Source organism: Herpailurus yagouaroundi, unplaced genomic scaffold, assembly GCF_014898765.1.
Source record: "Herpailurus yagouaroundi ecotype Mexico unplaced genomic scaffold, PumYag 159, whole genome shotgun sequence".
NCBI classification, from domain to species: Eukaryota; Metazoa; Chordata; class Mammalia; order Carnivora; family Felidae; genus Herpailurus; species Herpailurus yagouaroundi.
Window position 1 is genome coordinate 81,992,304 of NW_024412400.1, and position 10,795 is coordinate 82,003,098.

Genomic DNA, 10,795 nt, shown 5'->3' on the forward strand with positions numbered 1-10,795 from the left:
AAGAAAAGATATGGGAATAAGGACTCCCCAGAGGAAATGTGACTCATCGTGGAACTTGGAATTAAGAAATGACAGGCCATCCTACCTACCTGAATATCCAACAGAAAATGATTGAGCACAGTCCATATTCTATATTCATTTCTTCTTAAAGGAGATTAATCCATCCTTGATGGATGTTCAAAGATTTTCACTTGGAAGACAGCAGTTTATCTTCCAATGTGTTAAAAGGTGGTGGTGGGGTAATGTAAGTTGCTCCAAATCCTAAAAAGGGAGAGAATGCTTTTACCCATAATCTTATTCCTTATTAGCTCAATGTCCCAAATACAAAATATCTTCACAAAATTTGAGAAATTACTTTTGTTATTTATGAATTATTTTTTTAGTGAAAAAAATAAAGGATGAATGGCAAAGACATGGAAATTAAACATGATTTCTTATGAATGAGTAGCTACATAATTGTGTTCTCAAAAGCAAAGTTAGCTCTGGTGAGTATCAATTTCCATTAACAATATAAAGACAATGCAAGCAGTATAAAGTCATAGCTTTTGGCATTAGCTATACAAGGGTCAGAAAGATAATGGACCATATTTTTACTGTATGAAGAAAGGCTAAGAGGTTATGTTATTAGCCTCTGACCCAACATGCCATACTTGAGTATAATATTCAGTGTCAAATACTTCAATGAGGCAAATGATAAGAAAATTTCCTTGTGGGTCATGCATATTCATAATTGACATGATATGATTGCAAGTTAAATGTATATCATTTACATAGCAATATTGCCTATTTAGGAGCAGGAGTTTTAAGTCAAGTAGAGATGAATGTGTGTATTGCTTCTCTCCTAATTATCTGTTTGACCATGGGCTCTATGGGCCTCAATCTCCTACTTAGTAAAATGGAGATCATATTATTAACCTCACTGGGTTTTGTGGGCATTAAATGATATAATGCATGTAAGTGCATAGCACAGTGCCTGGCATATTATAAGTGCTTGATAAGTGTTGGCCAGTACTATACCCATAATGGAATCATGCTCATGGTTGCAGAAACTTACATTTGCATAATGGGTTATGGTTTACAAATTGATTTCACATGCATCACTTTTCTTTCCTTCTCTTTCTTCTTTCTTCTTTTCTTTTTTTTTTTTTTTCTCTCCCAAAATGCACAAAAGCAGTACAGAGCAGGCACACATTATTTAGGATAAGTAACTTTCCTAATGACACTCAGCCAATTAGCAATATGGTTAGGCCTCTAATCTAGGCTTCTGACACCTGATCTAGTGCCAATTCTGGAACTTTTCCTATAAGATTCATGTGGAAGTATTTCTAATTGTAACTATTTAATATGGACCATTATACATTCAAATCAACAAGTCAGTTAATGTAAAGCCACAAAAAGCTAATTAAATGTCATATCAAGTGTCTGATGTGTCATCTGGCCTTGTCATATTATGATTTTATAGAATTTCATTTTTTTCTATTTTAACATTTGTTTAAGAATTTAAAAAATAGAATCATTTTTTTGTGTCTTCTAGACTCTATGATCAGGTTATAATTTTTCTTTCAAAATAAATTATTTGTATTTGTCTTAATGGAAAATAAAATGTATCCACCTTATACCTTGAAAAACAAATTTAATCTTTTAGCAGCTGTGATTTACACTGTGAGTTCCAATTATCATTTCTTATAACTAATAAGAACCCTAGTGATAATGCGTACACTTCTAGTTTGAAAATCTGAAGTGACTGGTAAACTAAAGTGCATGAAAAAGATATCAATAATAAATTTACCTGGGTATAAAGATATAAGAATGCAGAATGATAATCAGTCCCTATGGCAATGATTTCAAACTTCTGTGTGTATAAAGATCATTTGGGGGGCATCTTAAGATGAAGATCCCAGGATGGGCCCCTCCCTTAGAAGAGTTGATTTATTGGGTCCTGGGCATTGTCTAGAGGTCTATGTTTTAATATTGTGCCCTTGATAATTCAGGTATTCCATGGGTCAACTATCAACTACTACCTATGAGAGTTCTTTCAAACCCTTTCCATAGTTTTTATTTTATTACTCAGCTTATAAGAGGAGAAAAGCTTTATGAGAGTCTGGTCCAGTACTTCTTAAAGTGTGTTCCTTGATGCATCCATATTGGAACCATTTGGGGTTCATGCATGAAAATGCATATTTCTTGACCCATCCAAGATTAACTAAATTAGGATCTCGAGAGTGGGGCAGATTTGCACTTGAAATAAACTTTCCAGGTGATTCTAATGCACAAAAAGTCTAAGAACCATTAATTTGTATCTCTCTTTAACTCCTCTTTTACCCTTGTAGGCTCTGATTTTCTCCAGCCAAGGAAGACTACAAATCATCCTTTAAACAAGGTGTTTGCAGGCAATAGATGAAAATATAGGGCATGTTTAGCCCTTGGAGTTGCCTTGGCACAAGAAGACAATTAAATAGAGGAGCAGTTAGTGCAGTGTATTTCTAATATATGAAACATCAAACACTGACATCTGGAATCTGGTAGGATTGCTGTAATCATCACATGTATTAATCAGATTCAGATAAGCTACATTGTGCTAACAAAGAACTCCAACATTTCAGTAGCTTTATATCACAAGAGTCATTTCGTCTTTATGCTATATGTCCAGATACGGGCTTACATTTCTGTAGTTGTGCCATCTGAAATGTGTGGCTTCCTGCTGTTCTGAACTTCTAAATATGACACTTATTACTCTCACTTACAATCCACTGGCCAAAACTAGCTGTGAGTGCTGATCCAGTCATAGAGAAGGCTGGAAAATGCATTCTTCCTGGGTTCCTGGGAAGAGAAAAATGAAATGGAACTTGGTGATCACAAAGCACTGTCTTAGCCTAAGAATGAGATATTGAGATTGCCTGAAGAGGCAAGAGAACTACATACGGAGTTATGTTAAATACCTTGATAATGAAGGAATGGAAGGACTTTCCTGCCAACACCCCACCTCAAGCTTGCCAAGGTGTCAGGTCAGGTAGTTGTGAAAAAAGAGTATACGAAAATGAATACGCCTTGTCCATAATTTTCCCTAAGGAAAGTTACAGAAGGAATGCATAATAATGATTACAGCTTCTGATTAAGGAAAAGGATTCTTAAAAATTGGCAAGTTTCTGTATTTGGTTAATTTCCATTCAGTGGCTTTAGGTAGTTTTCTAAGAATGTGATGCTCAAACCATCTGCCAACGAGCCATTTCATTTTTTAATATCCAGGGAGTCTCAGAAGGATTGAAGACATTTAGAACACAGCAGAGCATGTAACACGGTCATTAGAAAGTCTCCCTTGATCTATTTATCTGAAGAGCTAAATAGGGAATTCAAACTGAACATGCTAGAGCTCAGATGAAAGAAGAGATAAACGTTGTTGTGGGTATTATGAAGTCGGCCGCCATCTATGCATCTGCTCTATGATTTGGATTCTTTGTATTAAAGATTTGAATTTTTATGACTTCTCTAATGTTGTGCAGTATCATTTGGTCATGAAGAAATCTCTCTTTGTGCTTAAGGAGCCTAAATCCATACTAACAAGTTACAATGCTGAACAAAGAAAAAGTTTGATTGCTTAGTATAGTGAGGAGATTATGGACATACTCAAAATTCTTTAGAGAATAATTGACAAAGGTTTTCTCCTGGATAATACAAAACACTTAAATATTTAAGTAGAAAAAAATGGCTCTTTGAAATGGCCTCATAGAAAGAAAGCAGGAAGATTCCAACTCTGAACTCAGAACATGAGCTATTTTTTTAAGTTTTTTTGTGTGTGTCTTTGTTTGTTTATTTATTGAGAGAGAGAGAGAGAGAGAGAGAGAGAGAGTGCAAAAGCAGGAGAGGGACAGAGTGAGGGAAAGAGAGAGCATTCCAAGCAGGCTCCACACTGTCTGTAGAAAAGTGGACCGGAACTCACAAACTGCGAGATCATGACCTAAGCCAAAATCAAGAGTCAGATGTTTAACTGACTGAGCCACCCAGGTGCCTCATGAGCTATTTTTATCCTACTCTAGGTGACAGGAATTTTAATATTCTATGCTTTATTGAAAAAAAAGTAAGATCAAAGCTGATATGTATTTATTTCTCATTTAAGACACAAAGCCATACATAACAACTTGTTACTTTTGTCAAAAACTATGGTACATGCTTGCAGTTAATTTATAATTCAATGTTTCAAAACACCTCAGGCAAGTAGTTCTTTTAAAGAATTGCAGAGGGGCGTCTGGGTGGCTCAGTCAGTTGGGCATCTGATTCTTGATATCTACTCAGGCTGTGATCTCCTGGTCATTAGATGCAGCCCAGCATCTGGTTCCATGCTGAGTGGGGAGTCAGTTTAGGATTCTCTCTCTTCCTCTCTCTCTGCCTCCCTCCCCCTGCCTATGCATGCATGTTTTTTCTCTCTTTCAAAATAAATAAATAAGCATTTTTTTTAATTGCACATTTTTGGGGCCTACCTCAGACTATTAAATCTCCCAAAATGAGTTAGATGTATACTCTTATAAAGTATACATTAAGTACCTTTTTAATGTCTGCAAATGTTTCAGTGAAAAATTAGTAATAACATAAATTTGGACAAAAAGAAAGGTAAAAGAAAATCCCGATCTTTTAGACAATGTATATTTTTCTTACAGTAAAACTTAAGTTTCCTTGCCAAATACTGAGGTTTGAGACCTTTATTTTCATATCTTATTATGAAATTACATAAAATATGAGAAAAACAAAATGTAGTTAAAATTATGGAAAATAATCAATGTAGTTTAATCAACTGCAATTTATTTTTTAATTGTTTAACATTTATTCATTTTTGAGAGGCAGAGAGAGACAGCGTGAGTGTGGGAGGGGCAGAAAGAGGGAGACACAGAATCCGAAGCAGGCCCCATGCTCTGAGCTGTCAGCACAGAGCCCATCGCGGGGCTCGAACGCAGACTTCAAGATCATGACACTTAACTGAGTGAAGTCAGACACTTAACTGACTGAGCCACCCAGGTGCCCCATTAAACAACTGCAATTAACCAAAGGCTGGAACCCTAGTATTCATTACATCCATATCATCGGTCATCTACAGTAGGACAATGTGTTCAAGGTATAACAACTTGGCTGTTGGCAAAGACAATTAAATGACTGCTAAGAAGAACCAAAGGATAAAAGGGAGAATAAGTGAACCTATTCACTAATTTACAAACCTCAGGACTGCAATGTAAAAGGGAAGGGAGATCAGTAACAATTCCCAAATACCAGATGGACAGCTAAAATGTGGACTTAGTGTCAGGGTTTAGGGAGGAAAGTTGAATGGTTATTTTTATAAATAAGAGCCTTGGATATAGCGGAATCAGGAGACCTGAACTGGAGTGCCAGTTCTCCTATTTACTGTGTGCCTTTCAGACACTTTTGCTCTCAAGTTTTCAATTTCCTCATATATTATAGGAGTATAGTATATCCACCTCAGTAGATTGATGTAAGGGCAAAATTATATAGTAAATGTGAACCTCTAACATCTATAAATTACATGCTTGGAGTGGTATTATTATTATTATTATTATTATTATTATTACTATTCTATAAAAGAAAGTTGGGGAAAAGGAAGAGGCTCAAGAGAAAGTTCTTAACCTGCTGAATACTGTGGTACTTTCCAGATTATAGTTGAACTGTAATCTTTCATATCTAAAAATGAAAGAATAAACAATACAATTTTGTATGGCTCTAAGTGTTGAAGGCTACAAAAAAAAAATCAGACTCTGAAAAAGTAAAAAGTTAAAAAAAGTTGCATTTTTTTGTGTGCTGCCATATAACCAATTACTTTTTAGCAGCTTAAAACAACAAATATTGGGGTGCCTGGGTAGCTCGGTCGGTTGAGCATCCAACTTCAGCTCAGGTCATGAACTCATGGTTCAGGAGTTGGAGCCCCGCATTGGGCTCTGTGCTGATAGCTCAGACCTGCTTCGGATTCTGTGAGTGTCTTTCTCTCTGTTCCTCCCCTGCTTGCACTCTGTCTCTGTCTCTGTCTCTCTCTCGAAAATAAAGATTAAAAAAAAAATAAAAATAAAACAACAAATATTGATTATCTCACATTTTCTGTGGGTTTCGGTCAGGAATTTGGGAGTGATTTAGCCGGGTGTTTCTTACTCAGAGCTCCTCACAAGGTTGCTGTCAAACTGTTGATCAGGGCTATGTCCATCTGAAAACTTGACCAGGGCTAGAAGATCCATCTCCAAATGCAAACACATGAGTGTTGGTAGGAAGCCTGAGGTTTAATATGAACCTCTCCATAAGGTTGGTTGAGTATCCTAATGACGCATCATTGGCTTACCCCAGAGCAAGAGATCCCAAAGAGAGAGAGCAAGGAGGAAACCACAGTGCCTTCTATGACCTAGTCTCCAAAGCGACACAGCATCCTTTCTGTAATATTCTATTGGTTAGAAATGAGTTCTTAAGTTCCTTGCAAATTCAAGAGGAATGGAATTCAGTTCTACCTCTTGAAAGAAGGAGTATCAAAAAATCTGTGGGCAAATTTTAGGGCCAGCACTATAACATAGACCACCACTTATTTTTTAGTTGAATAAATTGAAGTCCATAAAAGGGAAGTGACTGGTCCTCAGGTTTCTTAATTTCATCCCTAACATGGTAAGCTACCTAACTGTAGAGGTGCCACAAGGCAAACGAGAGCTAACTGTCTTGTCCTGGCTAGAACGTTTCTTCTTCCTGGTGGAAGATGTGGAATGGGGAAGAATTATATCATCTTAGTTCTGGTTATCTCTGTCTCTGTTTTCCCCCTGTCTGCCTCCTCTCTTACTTTTCCCTTTCTCTTTCTCCCTCACCTCTCTCTCTCTCTCTCTCTCTCTCTCTCTCTCTCTCTCTCTCTAAGTCCTCCTCCCTCCTTCCCCTTCCCTTCATTCTATTCTGGGGCTGGTTAGCCATATTCTTGGTCTGGGGGTTGAGTATTGAAACAAGTTTTATTCTGGCCTCACTTGTAAAGAGATTGAAAGTGACTATTTATTCCAAAAAGTAGCCACTGCAAGGAAAGATGAGGAGGTAATGGCTTTCTCTGGAGTAATCCAGGTTCTCATCTTCGCTCTGAACTGAAATAATTATATATAAATAATCAAAGCATTTATCCTCTGTATCTCAGACCTCTGAGTCTCTAAAATGGATGTGATTGGACTAGCAAGTCGGTAGGATATTGTAATTCTATGCTTATTTGATTCACTGAGTAATGCTTAAATAATCCCCTCTCCTCCACCCATATCGCACACATCAGCATCCAAGGTCTAGTGATATTTGAAAGAATATTTGAAAGGTGAAAGGGCTCTTTCCAAAGAGTCATAAAGAATGCTTTTGTCTGTTTAGACCTAGTTCCTGTATTGCATTTCTCACTTGCAAAGCTAAACAGACAACTTCTCTTCTCCCTTATCTGCTGTCCATTACTGTCTAGGAAGAGTGTCTATGAGATAATACAATGAGTTTACCAGGAGCCTGCTCATAGTCCAACTCTGGTGCCTCCAATTTCTTAAAAAAAGCTTTAATCTTAAGTCACAAGGTCACTATTTTGTAAATTAGATTGAAGAAATACCATCTTTTGTCTTCCTAATAGCTTCATGCCCTTATTTTTAACTCATGCAAACCTCAAGCAACCTTCCTATTGAGATATATGTCCATGTATTTTATGATGCCAAAAAAATTAATAAAGGGAGCCTAATTTTAAAACTACACAGTATAGAAACAGCAACATCTCAGGAATTAGGAGATCTGAGTTCTAATCCAAAACTATAATTCTATTTTCCCCCTCTGCTATGAGACCTGGAGCAAAGCATTAACTGTGCAATATTCTCCCTATCAATACAATTCAAGGATCACTCTGTGTCTTTCTATCCCCAGTATTCTAAAAGTCAGTATAGTAATAACAAAGCAAGACTTTCCTATGCGTCTCATGGCACAACCATGGTTCTCTCCAAGTAATCCAAAGTCAGATGTCTAAGAAATTGGATTCTCCACAGGTGCCCAAATGCTAGTTAAGTTGTACAAAGTGACAACAAATCTCAGAGATTTCTCCTCCTCACTCATCCTGAGACAATTGCTTTTCTCTTTTCTTCTCCCCAAGAAATCTATGAATTTAAACTACATATACACTAAACACTATTACCTGAACATGCCATGTAGTTTTATGCTCCATGTGCCTTGGTTAATATTACTTCTGCGTGGAATGCCCACTCTTCTTCCCTTCCATGTAAGCACTATCAAACTTTCTCAGGCAGAATTGAATGCTCCTTCTTTTATACTTTTATTATGCATCACACTTCTGTTATTGAATTATAAATTTCTATATCTCTCTTTCACCTGCTGTACTGTAAGCTCCCATGGGTTAATGCTATATATTGAATCTCTAATTTGAGCACTTAGGATGATGACAAGAACAAAACAGTTTTCCATTAATGTTTCTTTAAATTAATTATCATGCACACTATCATTGGAAACAAAGCGATAGAGCTTTGCCTCTGTCTTTCTTCTATTTCTCCTCCATTATGGATGCAGTATTATAGAAAAGGCACCATTTTAGGCTTTTATTCATCACTGTATAAAGTGCATCCCAATATTGGAATCCTGGGGCTCCCAACACCACATCCAGCACCACTAAAATTTGGCCCTTGGTATTGCTGACAGACAGATGACCCATGCCCTGGTAGGGGTGGTAAGAGCCCCAGCTGTGCCACGCCTGGCCTGGCTGCCACTCTTGCACTAAGCACTCCCACCCCTGCTACACTCTATCTGCAATAACAGCTGAGGCTGGGATCACTACCATGCTCATTGGCAGATGTTCTGTTTGTGATGTTGCTATTAAATAGGTTCAAAATGACAGAGCACTAAGCTGTGATAAACACTCTCTACTTACAGTGTATCACAGAGTATTTCTGGCTAATGAATTCAAGCAGAAAAAAAAACATTAAACCTATTGTTTAATGAAATATCGGAAAAATGAAATAAAGAGCTGTGCTGATTCAAGGTCAGCTGGTAATTGAGGGATCAGTTCTTCCGAGCACCTTAAAAAATATATTCTTCTCCTCTCTGGGTCAAGATACTCTCACAATCTATGTTACAGCTCTCCTCCCCATACTCCTTGCCACTGCTGTGGTTTAGGGCTCATCACCTCTCCTACTGGCTTTTTAGTTTATTTGAATGTCATTAGTCTCCCCTCTCCTAACCTGTGTACACTATCACCAAATCCTTCTTTCTAGGATACAACTCTGACTGTGACATTTGACGTCTCAATCACCTTGTCACATCTAATTTGCTACAAGATAAAATTTGTCCCGGTTTGTTTTACCCTGCACTGGGGGCAATCCATTCTCTGGCCTCAGCCTATCTTCAGCAACTTACCTTTTCTGATTCCATACGCACATAACACACAACACAACTAAAAGACTTACTGCTTTTTGAATACTTCTCCATCAGTGTAACCTTATCCAGGTTGTTACTGTCTGGGAAAACTCTTCAGTCATCTCACATGTCCACTCTCAAGGTGCAATCCAAATTCCATTTTTCTGATACCATCAGCAGAAAATATTTTCGCTCTTATCAAATCGCCCATAACGTTTCTTGTGGGTTTGTGTTGTTGTTGTTTATTCACTCATTCAACAACGTTAATTAAGCATCTACTCTGTGCCCACGGCCACTGTAAATACTCAAAGCATTTCAATGAATAAGAAAGATCAAACTGCTTCCTCTTCTTAAGCTTACACTCCAGTGGCAGGAGACAGACAATAAATAAATAACAAAAATCCAGAGCACATTATATTGTGATAAATTCCGCAGATTCAGATTAATTCAGATTAAGCAGAAACATGGGATAGGAAGTGTTGAAAGGAGATTTTCAATTTTATTTTTTTTTATTTTTATTTTATTTTTTTTTCAACGTTTATTTATTTTTGGGACAGAGAGAGACAGAGCATGAACGGGGAAGGGACAGAGAGAGAGGGAGACACAGAATCGGAAACAGGCTCCAGGCTCCAAGCCATCAGCCCAGAGCCTGACGCGGGGCTCGAACTCATGGACCGCGAGATCGTGACCTGGCTGAAGTCGGACGCTTAACCGACTGCGCCAACCAGGCGTCCCTCAATTTTAAACAGTATTCATAGAAAACCCTAAGGAGAAGATGGCTTGATGGCTTTTGTACGAAGGCCGAAGTAAGGTGGAAGAATGAACAGACTTAATAGCAACTGTAAAAGGCGCATATATATATATATATATATATATATGAAAGAAAAGGAAAGAAAAAAGAGGAGTCCTGTGGTTAGAGTATAAGAAGCATGTGAGAGAATAGAAAATGAAGTCCAAGGTTACAATAACATACATCCTTGTAGACCATTGTAAGGAACTTTCAGTTTACTCTGTGTATGATGGCAAATGTATCATCCACAGTACCAGCAGGAATGGATGGCATACATAAACTGGGAAATTAAATGATAGTTTAATAAATTTTCTACTTCCGAATGTATGGACAAGATTTAGGAAACCCGGTATGGAATTGTATGGTACCCAGGACCCGTAGCAGTGAGCAGCATTACTACCACTGTCCTAAAGTGGCAAGAAGGACTGGCTATGAGAAATCGAGGATGTCTGTATTGAGTGAGCTATTAGACAGCACCTGTGACTTTTACTAGAGTGAAATAGTCAACATTTTTTGACCACATGGAAGCAGAGGAAAACCTAGACCTCACTCTCATCCTGTCTACCAATCTTTGGCTCATGCCTTTCATTGCTCAGTCCAACCAGAACCCAAAGA

General features: G+C 37.6%; 1 protein-coding gene across 2 annotated transcripts in view; it reads left to right on the plus strand.

Moving 5' to 3' along the window:
* Positions 1 to 3,496, plus strand: part of IL1RAP (interleukin 1 receptor accessory protein) — a 138,010-nt gene extending 134,514 nt beyond the window's left edge. For both annotated transcript variants that reach the window (XR_005792320.1, XR_005792321.1), the window contains one exon: positions 2,331 to 3,496. The gene's annotated coding sequence lies outside the window, so the exon portion shown is untranslated. The remainder of the gene's footprint in view (positions 1 to 2,330) is intronic.
* Positions 3,497 to 10,795: the final 7,299 nt, after the last annotated feature.